We start from the raw sequence: 14,492 nt of genomic DNA on the forward strand, positions 1-14,492 counted from the left end.
GCTCAGGTTTTTTCCCAACCACTAAACAAAGAAAGCAAGCAGAGAAGGAGACGCTTTGGTTTGTACTTTACTGATAAAAAGTGTGTTCCTAAAACCTCTCTCAACAACCTCCTCTGATTTGTAATGATTCTTTTTTTTTCCCTTGAACCTGAACCCTCCACCCGAATGGAGTCTCAACTTTATGATATCAGATGTCTGCTTGCTAATCAGGATTTAGAGCAATGTGATCCAATTGCCGTGTTTTAGAGAAATATTCATTTGTTTATTGCTGAATGGAAATTCTATTTTCATAACTCCTCCTCATTTAAAGATGACCAGTAGAAGCAGTTTGACCTAAGAAGCCATTCCCCTTTCCTTTCCTGTTTACACTTGCAGCATCCTTCAGGAGAGGTGATGGCACAAAGATTTGCTGTTTCTTCAGCTGAAACAGGTTTTCATGATCAGTAATGCAGGGCTCCAAGTCATCTGTGTATAGCTGTAAAGTTACTCATCTAGCAGTAATTTCACAGATACCTCCCTTGTGGAAAGTTCGGCCATGTACTTGGGGGAGAATGGGACTTTAAAGCAGTTCAAATTCAGTCTGGCTTCACTGGTGTGGACACCTGGGCACTGAAAAGTATATCCTCCATTTGCTACACAGTTACCATTCCCAAATGTGGACACCAGCAGAATCCTTACTCCTCCGTCTTCTAGGAGTTTACAAACTAAATGTTTTAACATCATTGTTAGTCTGTGCTTCCCCAGTTGTTCTTTCAAAGATTTTACCTCAAGGAAAAATAAGGCATAGCTGTCATTTGAAATTTACTTGGGGTTGGCGAAATGGTGGCATTTGTCACTTTTGCTTTCTATCTTCTTCAAATAGGCCCTAGTGTGTGTCAAACTGGATATTGTTTTGACTTCCTTCTTCTCCCTCTTTGTTCTTCCAGAGAATGCCGAGTAATTAATATAGTATAAAAATGTAGTGTGGCACAGCCCCTTTTTTTTTCTTGTGTAGTTTTCAAACGAGGAGGCTGTCAAGAACCTACGTGAATCAAATTTCAAAACCAGTTTGTTAAAATCACTAAGAGATATGGGGCTGACCATTTTTTTTAGGGTTGAATCTAAAATAATTGGCACACTTGCTGTGTGCTGTTGGCGTAACATAATTGTGGTGTTCCAGTCACTAATTATTTCTTCTCCTTTCTCTCTTGTTTTACAGGGTATGTTTTCAAGCCATTTTTGAGGAAATGTGGTGAATGTAAACTTACTCTCTTTGGGGGGGAAATTTTGGTAAGTGGTGCTGTCTTGATCAATTTTGGTTTTCAATGAGAACTTCAGAAAATTTTATGTTTTAGCTTTTTCAGTTTTAATTTTTTTTTTTAGCTGTCAGGAAATACAGAGATATAGTTGATTATATAGTTGATATGTGTTTGTCTTCCCCTGGTGTGGAGACTAGCAGTATGAGAAGCATTGACAGAGAACAGCATGCTGGGCCTCAGGGCGAGGAATGTGTTTTCATTTGCTCCAGTGGCATCTGCTCTTGTGTTTGTAGCTGTTCCATTCTGTTGAAGAGTGGTTGAACTAAAACCTAGAGTAGAAGGAATAAAAAGGTCTAATTTAAAAACACAGGGTACAAAAAAAACCATGCTAGTTTTACAGAAGATCAAGAGCAAAAGTAATGCAGAGAGAGTACATACTTCCCAAAGTGGTGTCTGATCACTCTAAAATCTTTCCATCCGTTCCCAGGATGTCTGACTGGCATACTTGCCACATGGAACTCAGATGGTTTGCTTATGTCTGAGAGATAGTTAATGCTAAAGATAGTTAATACTCCTGTATACTATACCACTTTTCTATTCCTCCTTTACATACCCTGTGACAAGCTTTGCTGCTTGTCTGGCTGTATCGTATGCAACACTTCCAGAGGCATCAGCTTCCAACAGGCTTCCAGTCCTACATTGCTGTGGAAATATGGCACATCATGGGTGACATGTCTGTGCTGCTGAGCTGCACTGCTCTCATAGAAGGAGACAGAGAAGAACAGGAGGTAATTAGTGACATGCCCCAACTAGAGGGAAGTAATTCAGAGAAAATTCTTTCAAGCTGCAAAAAAAAGGCAGCAGATCTGGAGCAGTTTGTAGGCTCATCTTGCTTTTCCCTCTAGGAAACCATGAATATATACAGTTCTGGCTAGTACCAATCAATCACCATTACCCTTGGGAAAAAAACATGCCAGCAGAAGACTCTGTCCCTCCTTTCCTTTGACCAAGCACAGTATTGGACTGGTGTCTTTTCTTCAGGCAGAATGTGCAGATTGCAGACGAAAACTGGCTTATTCTCCACTGGCAGAAGACTTCAAAACTGGATTGCCTGCAGGGTAGAAAGCTAAAAATCAAAGACTTGCTCTGTGAGAACACTTGTTCCTTTCTGCCATTTAAAAAACCCCAAATGTTACGTCATACAGAAAGATCTGGATTAGCTAGCAGATGTTTAAGTGTCCTTCTGTAAAATTTGTGCTCTTAGGGATAAGATAAGGTAAGAAAAGATAAGATAGTCAAGATCAGAATTTTACAAAGAAGCTGGCCAAGCAGATGAAAAGTCCTGAACAATTGTACCTGGCTAAACCCTACTGCAGCTCATTCTTTTAAACAGTTTTCTCTCTTCAGGTCAGCTTTTCTGACAATTGTTCATGTTGTAAGTTTGCACCTATATCCATATACTGAGAAATACAAAGAAAAATTATTTAACTATAATTTAGTTGTAGGGCCAAAGATGAGCCCCAGGCCAGAGCATGAGTTCATTAGCCCACGAGATTTTGTGGTGACTTTGATTACTACAGAAGAGGATAGGATCTATTTCTAGTTTTCTTTTTGGTGGTAGTAATGATAGTTTCATCCTAAAAGTTGTCCAGTGTCCTTACAGATCAACTGATCTTTGTGTGGGGTGTGACAAAGCTATGGTGCTCACAGGTGAAGGAGAGCCATAATTCAGAAATAGTGATGCCATGTAACACCAAGGAAAAAAGTTTATCAGCAGACCGCAGTCAGATGGTTGTGTTCTAATTACCCTTCAAAGTGTCAGCTAAGACCAGCTTAGTCTCCATGGCTGACCTTAATGAAAGAGCGTAGCCGAGAACAGCAATAGGAAAGAGACAGAAGAAGCATGTTTCTTAGAATCATAGAACAATTCTAGTTGGAACAAACTGCCAAGAAATGGGAACAAACTGTCATCTTGTCAAACCACCACTTGAAACCAGTCCTATTAGGTCAGGTTGCTCAGGGCCTTGATTTTCAAAATTCAGCTGGCTGGAAACTCTACAGCCCCCCCTGGTAAACTTCCCTGTCTTCAGAGTGAAAAAAGTGTTTCCTTGTTGCTGCTTGTTGTTGTTCACTGTTGAGCAGTGCAAACTTTGAATCTTCTCTGCCTCTGAGAGAGAAGTCTTGAGGAAGGCCTCAAAATCAGGAAAGTTCCTTCTTGTGGCTCCGAGGAGATGTGGTTCCACACAGATGCAGTAAACTTGCTAGTGGGGAAAAAAAACACAATCTAGTTCACAAAGGTTCTGCTTGGATGTTGTTTCTCAACCTATAGATGAAGTTCAGACTTGAAGAGCAGAGCTGCTTGACTTGGTTGAATCATGAAACTTGGAAGAAGGTTAGCTGACAAACTGATGCTCCTGAAAACTACCTGCTTTCCTGACTTGCTTAGAGATATAAATCAATGAAAAGAGGCCCTTCTCACTGCTGGATTGTAAACATCCTGGAATTTCTTCAAGCCAGTCTGGAGCTGGGTTTGTACCACTCCATGCTTCAGGATTTTGCTCTAGAATTTGTTTTCCTACAGCCATTATAGTACATAAACAGTCTCTGCAAAATTTGTTTCTTTTCACAGATGTTCTTTTCACTCTTCCCACTTCAAACTGTTTTCAATCTTTTATTTTGAGGTAGAATAATCATGAGAACTTGACTTTCTCATCTATAAGGATCTCTGATGCCACTGTATGGTTGCCTGTGGCATTCCAGATTCCCAGGGAGTTTAAAAATAATTGCAAAAAAATATGAAACAAGGAAACAATTTTGCCCAGTCTTTGTCCCTAACCCACTGAATCCAAGAAGTACTGGACATCAAGAGAACATTTTGAATTTATCTTGACATAGCAGCTGAGCTCAGAGGCTAAGCAGTTATTTATTTGTCTTGTATCAAAGTCCTAGAAAAGGTCATGCAGCCTCTAGATCAAAAATTCATAATGGATTTAGGAACTGATTAGAGAAGTATGCTTGAATGCTGGGAGGGGAATCTTGGCTGAATTTAAAACTCCCTCAGCTAAGCTGATGACAGTGTGAGAAGACCCCTCATTTGATGAGATTTCTCTAAAGCAGCATTGTAGATTTCAGAGCAGATATTCACATGGCACTGTAAGTCTTGCACTGACCATAGCACACGGCAGGCAGTCACAGAATGGCCACCTTCCACATCAAATACTTATGCAACTGCAAGGAGTAACAAGAAGCATGACTGATGTAGGACAGAAAACCTTGGGGTGATCTGTGTTTTATTTTTTCTCCCTAGTCAGACTGTTCTTTGCCAGTCTGCGCTCCCCTTGAAACTCTTGCCTATTGTAACAGCTTTTTATATTTCTAAGTGTGACTTATGCTGTACAATTTGGTGTTCTGTCCCTGTCTATCTAGACCCTGTAGTTGGTTACAACCATCAAGATCAGAGGAGGATAAAGCTGTGAAGTGAATAGAGGGACTGCTGTACAGAAAACTTGACCATCTTCCTGTGCCAGGTGTGGCACTGTGCACTCATCCATTTCTTATAGTTTCCTCTTCCTGGGAGAGCTGTGAATGTTTCAAACACAGGCCTTGAAGCTCAATGTATATCTCGGGGCCTGGAAATGCACGGCTCTTTGCCCTCTGAATTTAGGCAGGGATACCTCCCCACAAGTCCAGGGCTTTTTGATGTTTCAGCTGAAATCTGAGATGCTATGCTTCTATGTGCACGCTTCTCTGCAGATTAGAAACAACTGCACATCTTAAACAATGACTTCAGCTATTTCTAGTTGCTCAGATATATCATGGAAAATTCAGATTTCAGCTGCTAAGACACTCATCTGCTATTTTGTTTTGGTGTTTTTTCCCATTAAGAACAGTCAGGTTTTTCTTCTCTATTTTAAGCAAACAAAAAAAAAGCAAATAATGACTGCTTTGATTTTAAGAAATTATATAAAAACAGATTTTCAGCATCTTTACACATCTTAAATTTTTTTGCCTTTAGAAAGATAGTGATGCCTTGTGCATTCCTGGGTGTTCAATTTGTATGGTACAATTATTTATATCTCTGATGCCTACCAGAAATGCTATTGAATTTCTCTTGGTAATTCTTCATACTTGTTAGGTTCCTGACAAAAAGTATTATAGAGCAACTATGTAGTATCTGCAAAGAACTTGGAATATGTTCTCTCACTGCAAAAATAACCTGCTGTAACTTTTGCTTTATTACCTGTACTCTGCCATACACGCAAGAGACCTTGCCAGAATCATTAGCCATTCTCTGTAATTAGGGCTGACCTGGTGTATTTTGGTCCTATTTTAATAGCTTTTAGTTTTCCAGAATCATTAACTTGGGCACTGATGTGCCTCATAGAGTGCTTCTGTTGCCTACCATCATTATGTCTTCCTATGAGCTGAAGATTGTTTTCCTCTTTAGGAAGGAAAGAGTGCAGAGTGCTTGAACATTTTAATATATTTGGGGCTTACCAAGATTTGCTATGCAATGCTTGTGATTCCTTCCATTTTAGTCTATTTCTTTTCTTCCAGTCTAGTCTGTGCATAAGATGTGCATGTTGGTACTGCTGAGTATAGTAAATGTTAAATCTGGTCCATAAGATTTCTAAGAAATGCAGTTTGTCCCCTGCCCAGAACTGCATGTGTCCAGTCCCAACCAGACTGGATTTAGTCTGCTCTCTGTGAAGCATTGTTATACTTGTGTTCAGTTTATTAAATCAGATAACCCTACACAGGGAGATTATGTTCCAGCCTCCTGCAGAAAAGATCTTTGTGTCTAAGTCTCTGTAATTTTCCCAAGTCTTTTCCTACATTTCACTGGTAATTCATTTATTAGAGCTTTTTTTTTTTTTCCCCCTGAGTTTGAGGTGATCCAATCATTGGAATTGCTCAGCAAAAGAGAGTTAGTCCACGGGCCATCTATGTGGATATCTCTTGCTTTAGCCACTGGAGAAGCAATAGGGAAGAACAGTTAAGACATCAGGTGGAGCAGAGCACTACATGCAGCTGTACCTCTCACCTTTTTTAGCTGGCTCAATGGTAGAGATGTGTGCAGCGGATCACGTTACAGCAGCTTGAATATCCATGATAGGATTTAGCAAGTGGTTGTGTTGTTTTAAATCTAGATAATAAGCCCTCTAAATGCTCTGTTGAAAGAAAAACATTAAGTTTGAAAATTTAGGTGTTGCTTTAGGGAGTATTATATCAACACTGCTCTTTTCTGTATATGCGTTGGTGCAGTCGATACAAAACCTTCTGTTCCATCACACTGGTATGTTCTCATACTTTATGTTCCCCTCCCTTCTGTCTAGATAACTGAATACAAACATTTATGTCCTACAGGGCTATCCAACCCTTTAGAAGTACAGAATTAGATGTGGAACAGCCTTGCACTTGGTTTCATGTCCAGCTCTGATCATTTAATGTTAAAGTATAAGTGCAGCTTGAAGCAGGCAGGTCCCACCCAACTGGTAGTAGGATCCTGGAGTGTTGTAGGTGGGAATTTAGTTGCTGGGAAGCATCACTTCCTTAGTGAGCTCATGCCAATTGAGGGGGGTTTTTTCAGAGGTTAGTAACTTAGCCTTGTTTGGTAATTTTCTGCAAAGATCAAAACACAAAGATTTTGCTTTGACACCTTGCAAGTTTATGGTCCGACTCACAAAACCTCTTGAGCTGTTCCAGGAGCAGCTAGAAGCTTTTCACGTGAACAATCACTCCACTTTCCCATGCCTTGCTTCAGAATTAGCTTGAAAAATCTTGGCTGACGTCATGCCAAAAATCCAAAACAGCAACAAAGCAAGGGGGAAAAAAACCCGCCCAACAGACATCCAGCACAGAGAATATTGCCAAACTTGGGTCTGTTTGTGCCAAGTTTATAATCAGGCAGCAACAGGGTCTTGGTAGGTAATTCACTCAACCCACAGCTAATGAGCCCTGCAGCACAGGGAGTAAGGAGTGCTGCACAGAGAGCCTGGTATGCTGTGTGTAAGACACAGATCATATCTTGGATTAAAAAGAAAGCATAGCATGATTTCTGGGCATCAGATAAGGCTAGTTCTGTGGATATTGCTCTTACTGAAGGAATAGGTGTTATAGTGACAGATAAATCTATAGGCAGGGTTTAAGGCACAAGTAGGGATGTAGATTTTCCTGACCTGAGTGTGCTGTACTTTGTCGTACAGCCACAGTGCTGCTTTACTTCTAGAGTTTCTTTTATGAAGTACGGGGGGAGGGAGATGTTCAAGTAATTCTCTCAACATTAATTCTGCCTCATCAGTACTTCATGGATTTAATAGATTTTAGAGTTACAGTCATTTGGGAGATTATTTTATCTGCCAAGTTCAGCGGAGGTTGCTGAAACTAAGAGGACAGAATGCATGCGTGTGTGATACAGGATGCTGTGGAATCAGGATTTAATTATTATGGGATTTATTTAGGAGATTTCTCTGTGCTATTTGTGAAGCTTTATGTTGAGCACTAAATACTTTGCATATAGGCAAGTGATCTCTTCCACAAGAGTTTGGTATGGATCTCTAGGCGTGTCTGTTTCCACCTCACAGCAGAAGCACACTGCTCTAGTTCATCTCTCATTACATCTCCCTCTCACTTAAATGCTCATCTGGCACGAACATAATGAAACTGCATATAAAGGATCATGAAGAGGACGAGAGATCTCATTGCAGATTACCAAAGCTGAATATTTTTGGACATTGAGTTATTTATATTATCACTTTGCTACGCTCACAGATAAAAGAAAGCCTTGGATGCAATCCAGAAAAATCAAGAACAGAAACTAGTGTAAAGATCATGCATTCGTGCATGTCTTGAGAATGCCTGCAGTGCTATATCACAATGCCCACTCCAAAACAAAAATGAAGATGAGTGGATCCTGAAGGCCAGTGCTCAGTGATGGGGAAGATTACTGCTTGACATTACACTCCATTAGCTGAGGTGGAAAGCTGTCAGGGAGCACTCTGCATTGTTCTGCAGTTGCCCTGCTAGCAATGGTAAACAACATTTGCGGGCTCCAAGGGGTCCCATACAGCCTCCACTGGTCTGGAAGAGTCAGCTCTTCCCAAGACATGTTACCAGGGAAATTGCTGATGGTGATTTTTAGAAAATGTCCAGCGAGCTTAAATTCATGACAAGTTTTTGTTCATGTTAGCTCTGAAAACTCAGAGCTAACAGAGATTTATACAGCCTTCTCATAAATAGTGTTTTGTCCTGGTGACCTTTATACTTGTTCCCTACCCACCTATAGGAATATAATATAGCAAGTCATATTGCTCCTATGGTTTCTAAGGAAGAGAAAATAATAAAAGATTCAACTGTGTAAATGTCATTCCTGCCCAGCCTGTTTAGTGTTATGAGACAGGGAGAAGTCTGCTTTGAATTTTTCCCTCTGGCAGGAGCTTGAAAAACCTTGAATATTGTGTGCATCCTCGATCATGTCATGCAACAGTAGTAGTGAGAAATATAAAATCTACTATCTCACTCTACTAGGGTTTTGAGTGCTGTGCTGAGTGCTGAGAATCCTGCCTTTCTAGTCATACAAGATGATATCGAATCAACAACAACCTTTCAGGATAGCTATGACATAGCCACTATCGTGGAAATGTGGTTGGAATGGCTTGCATGACTGCAGTGCTGCAATGGATGGCTACAAGCTCTTCTGAAGGGACAGGCAAGGAAGGAGACGTGGTGGTCTGGCTCTGTATATTAGGGAGTCTTTAGACTGTATAGAGCTTGATGATAGTGATGATAAGGTCTGGAGCACATGCAATATGAGGAGCAGCTGAGGGAGCTGGGGTTGTTTAGCCTGAAGAAAAGGAGGCTCAGGGGTGACCTTACCACTCTCTACAACTACCTGATAGGAGGATGTAGCCAGGTGAGGGTCGACCTCTTCTCCCAGACAGCTAGTGACAGACCGAGAGGATATAGTCTTAAGCTGCACCAGGGGATATTTAGGTTGAATATTAGGAAGAAATTCTTCACAGAAAGGGTGATTAGATATTGGAATGAGCTACCCAGGGAGGTAGTGGAGTCACTACCTCCTAGGTGTTTAAGGAAAGACTGGACATGGCACTTAGTGCCGTGGTCTAATTGACATGGTGGTCTTCGGTCATAGATTGGACTCGATGATCTCAGAGGTCTTTTCTAATCTAATTGATTCTGTGGGATTCTGCAGTTCTGTGATTTCAGGCAGCATTGATTTACTGACATAAGTTTTGTGCTTTTATTTAATCAGATTGCATTTCTTACCTTGTATTTTATTTTGTGCAAAACCATGATAACTAAAGCAAGTGACTTTACAGGCAGAAGGATAAAAATAAAAATAGCATTAAATGGTTTAGAATCTTTGTAAAATTATCAGTTAAATCAGGCATGAATCTTAAATGGGATCTAAAATGTTAACTACTTTGGTTCCTTAGGTTAACAAACGTTCCCATTCATGCAGTGAAGATGCTCGATAGAAAAAAGATTCTATGTGAAAGAAACTTCAACTGTACGCTGTGGAAACAGATTTTAGGTTGTCTCTTGTCCTCTTTTGCTACTTAGCAAAAGTTAGAGGTTTGTCTTTTTTTTCAGTGGGAACCTACACCAAATTATAATATGGTATGCTTAAAGCTAGTGGTTATATCAGTGCACCAGCATCTGTTGCTGTGATGGGTGCTGAGTGTGGTTAGCTTTAATTGGATTGAATCATCAGTCTAGGAAAGTCCTCATTTTGCTATGATATTTGTTGCTTGTGCGTGACACTTAAGAGTTTTTGTCTATGTTTTCCTCCTGTGCTAATTCCTCAATATAAGGACATTAATCTCTCTCTGCATGCCATTTACTATCAAACATAATCTCCTTTTCCCCATATTTCTTTCTGTTTACATCCTTTGATGAGAAATATTTAGGCCACTACATGTCTTTATTCTTGTCAGACAGAGCAGATGAAAGATCCATTACATGAAATTCTTCTCTATCTATAGAGCAGGATATCTCAAAATACATGCGTAAACATATAGAAAGCATAGAGACTGACAGCTGATAGATGCTGTAGACTTTTCATTGTTTTCTACCTTGGTGATTATGCCAAATGTGTCAAAACACAGGAAAACAAATTTGGATATGAGTGAAGCGGCACATTTTTTGGCTGAGAAGGCAATGCAATGTCCACAGTCCTATTTTTAAGATATACTTCATGACCATTTTGATATGTGCTAAATGTCTTTGCAGGAGCCCAAGATCATTCCATTTGCTTTTTTAAATATCTTTTCTCTTGAGTTTTGCCCTCTAACTGACTGTAATTACACAGGGAGGCTTAGTTTGAGTCTAACCACTAGCTTTCCTCTGTGTCATTAGATGATGTTGGAGGATTAGCATGCACAGTTGCAAATTACAGTATATGTCTTCATTTTCTTTTTTCGATTAAACAGTTTATAAACCAAGTGTTTCAGATGACACAGAGAGAGAGAGCATCCATCAAAGCTGACAAAGCAGAAGGAAAGCTTGTGTTGAATTACAGCGCTGTTTGCAGCAGCCTTTTGCTCATCCCAAAGAAGTAAGAACATACTGAACACATAAGCTGCATTGCTAGTGTAAAACAGAATTCTTACATGTTGATACTAAAGTATTCATAATTTCTGTGTTAGTGCAGCATGTGCCTTCCATGTGGTGTAGGTGTTATCCAGAAACAGTTACTTGGAGAAACTTGTCAGGTCATGCACATGGAATATGGCATTGACTGCTATCAGCAATAGTAAATCTTGCACGTAACTGTGGTCCTGTCTTGCTCTGAGCACTTTCATGTGGCTTATGCTCAGCAAAAGATGTAGCACCCTTCATCTAGTATCTCTTGCACCAGTGTGCAAAGGGTCTATGTATTGCATAGTAGGCAGAAAGCAGTCCAGCTTGAAAACATTTCAAATAGTGGATGGATGTTGGGCATATCTCAGAGGAAGGAGCTCTGTTTCCAGACGGGGAGACCAAAGCTCTAGAGCTGCTTGCTGTGCACAGCCAGTAGTCTTTGCAAAGACCTCACACTCACATTGGTTTTGGTACTTTGCTTTTCCCATCCAGCTTAGGTCCCCTAACTTACATCTGCTTTTATGCTTTTCTGCATCTGTGATTTGGGTGAATGCATGTGAGACCTGAATTTTAAATTTTGTGGGAAACACAGACCTGCTACTGTATTGTTGCAAGACCCCTTTTATAGCACCATTAATTTTCCAAAAATCAAAAGAAAATCATGTTTTTTCTTTGAGGAATATATTTGACACATCGTTGAAAGTCATGTGTATTGTGCAGGACTTCTAATTGCTGTATGAAATATTTCTGTTATTTAATATCAAAAGTTTCAATCACTATATTAAATATTTCCCTAGTTGTGCTTCTGATTAAAGAAACAAAAAATTCCTAAGCCACCACTTTTAAACACTTCCTCTTCTCTAAAAGACCTCGTCCTCAATACTACGAGAGACCAGTAGCATTCCAGGCCACCATCCTGCTTCAGCGGGAGCTATAAGAGTGCTGCTGTCAAGTTATTGAGATTGCTTTGCTTCCACTGTAACCAGCAATTCTCGTGGTATTTTTTTCCCCGAATATTTCTCCTGGTTTTGAAGCTACCCATGAATATAGTCAATGTCTTCCTATGCTCTTTTTTTTGGATTTCTTATGTCTGGGATTTGTTCCAGGAGCTTTATGGTATAGCTTTAGGCTCCTCTGGGTTGGAGATGCTTCTACTTATCCAGACAAGAGCTTTCCTTAATTATTTAAGACCAGGAAAAAAAAGAAAAAGGTAAAAGCAGAACAAAAAACATAAAACCTTTTTCCAGTTCCATAGTGGAGGAAGAAAACACCCTAGGCACAGCTGGCAATTAGTTGTATATTTTCTTCAGGTTTATAACCAGCTCTGATAGAAATCTGTTCTTTGATGGACAGTTCTCTAATGATAGTGGACAGTGAGAGCAGAAAATTTAATATGCTCTGCAAGTCAGGGTTGGTTGAAGCACCAGAAAACTGTGAAAGTCGAAGAGAAATCCCCTTGGAGCTTGCTTTGTCTGCTCTCAACTTGCCCTTTCTTGTGTTTAACCAGTTTGAGTCCAGGTCATCTGCCCTAGGCTTATTTGTGTCAGTGGAGTGGGGGAGTGTGAAGGGAGCTGCTTTTTTTCTCTTTTTTTTTCTTTAAACCGAGAACACACAAGGAAAACAACAGGTCAGTTGAAATCATGGCAGTTCATGCAAAGTGTCAGAGTAACTGTTGGTGATGTCAGAAACCTCTTCTTGGTCAGTTTGGCAAGATATAAATTAGCAAGTGACTCTCCAAATGTACTTCTGTGGTTATTCAGCATATTTACTGTGCTAACAAGTTTGACAGTAGTTTAACGTGTCCAGCAACCTCCAGTTACGCTTTCTGTAATTTACAGAAGCAATTCCTTCTGATGTTGCATGCTGTTATCCTGCAAGGGTCTGGAAACATCTAAGCCATCCCAGTCCATTTGTTAAGTTTTATAGGTGTTGCTTATCTTAGGATTAAACAAAGACTTGAAAAATAGGATTCTTCAATGGAGCCCAGTTAAATCTTTTGTAAAGACTGCTAAAGTATGCAAATAGCAGAAACTGACACTCCAGATCATTTAAATCTGTATTACCTCTTCAGTGGATAACTTAAAAACCCCACTGATTATGTAAATGTATTCAGAAACCAGTAGAAGGCTTAAGTATGTGAGAAATCATACTTTTATGTGCTGTAAGTCATCTCACCTGTGTTGTGTTTGTTCTGGGTGAAAAACAGTGTCTGACCGCGACTGGGAGCCTCTCCAGGGAACTCGTCCTCAAACCTCCAACACTGTGATTTACAGGAACAGCATTGTGAAACCTCTTGAACCTTTTGGAGCTTCCTGTTTCTTTCTTGGTCTTTTCAAGACTAATGTAATTTTAGCTCTTTCTTAGCAATTAGATTAGACACATGCAATTTCCTTGTAAAATTGCTTGAGCAAGTCCTCTGGTAAACTGTAATAAACTTGTTGTGGCTCAGGGGTGTTTGGCAGAATAATTAAACTGGACTCTAGTGCCACAAATAGGTATATAGTTAAACAGCACAGACCTGCTAAGGTGCTTGGTTAAGATTCTATAAACATAGACTCTATCATGGCCATATGTGTCTTCTGTTTATGGTTTCTGCTACAATCTGTGCATTGTTCTCTCTGAAAAATCATGTTTTAAGTACAGTGAATGATAAAGCAGTTGTATCTCTTACCCCACATGTGTGCCAACATTAGACAGATTCACGTTGATTTGTGCCATGTCTGTCTTAGGTATTAATTTTAAAATAATACCCTGGAATGTGTTTATTTTAGAATAATACTATTTTAAAACAATACCCCTGAATGTTCAGGGATTTTAAGACAAAGAAAAGAGAGCAGTTAAAGATTTCACACAAATCAGGAATCACCTTTGTGAGCATCTTTCCAAATAAGCCTGAGAACTGTACAAAACTGACAATTACTTTTTCATGAAAGGTCCGTATTGATTTTGTGCAGTATGACACATTCTGTTAGGTCTTTGTGCAAAAGAAGCTGTGCTAACCTCCTGCCCCTTCCCTTGACATCCTCATCGTTTTCTGACTGCCTGTGTCTGGTGCCCCTGGAGCTATCCCCATAAACACAAATGCACCTTTCAACATCATTTCTCAAGCGTTTTCCTCTTTGTTTCAGAGAGCACAGTGAAAGCAGAGCATCCCCGTTCACACAGAGACATACCCTTATGATTCCAAACAACAGTCTGATTGCTTAAAAAAAGCCCAAAGAACCTGTGGGTAATTAGTACTGTGTATGTAGTTAATCAATTTAAAATTAAATGCTACTTGCGCTGGTGAAAGGTTGTAGTAGGTTTTGTTATGGCTTTGAAAAAAATCTAGTTTAGTGAAGGCTGTCTCTGAGAAGGAATATTGGTTCTTTGTGTGCTGCCTGCGACAGAAACAAAGCTGGGGGTGCAGTTTTCACAAAGGATGCTGTAAATTTCGTCTCCTAGATCATGGAATTCCTGTGCTGATTTTAAGAGAACAGCCCTGCAATGCAAGGAAGCGGATGTATCTCCTTGTGCACAGCAAAAGGAGGTGGTGTGCCCGCGGTCTTGTGGGTGAAATAGGAACCTCATCTCCGGCTTCCTAGTCCATCATCCTCATCATTAGACGATTCTGCCTCCCAGGCAGACAGATTACTTCATATTTTCATTCAT

At 40.0% G+C, this 14,492-nt stretch overlaps 1 protein-coding gene across 4 annotated transcripts in view; it reads left to right on the forward strand.

Annotated features, from left to right (window-relative positions):
- Nucleotides 1-1,196: 1,196 nt before the first annotated feature.
- FYN (FYN proto-oncogene, Src family tyrosine kinase) overlaps nt 1,197-14,492 on the forward strand; it is an 82,107-nt gene continuing 68,811 nt past the window's right edge. For all 4 annotated transcript variants that reach the window (XM_029962712.1, XM_029962709.1, XM_029962711.1 and 1 more), the window contains exon 1: nt 1,197-1,269. The gene's annotated coding sequence lies outside the window, so the exon portion shown is untranslated. The remainder of the gene's footprint in view (nt 1,270-14,492) is intronic.

The sequence above is a fragment of the Manacus vitellinus genome, unplaced genomic scaffold, assembly GCF_001715985.3.
Source record: "Manacus vitellinus isolate BGI_N305 unplaced genomic scaffold, ASM171598v3 scaffold_4_pilon, whole genome shotgun sequence".
NCBI classification, from domain to species: domain Eukaryota; kingdom Metazoa; phylum Chordata; class Aves; order Passeriformes; family Pipridae; genus Manacus; species Manacus vitellinus.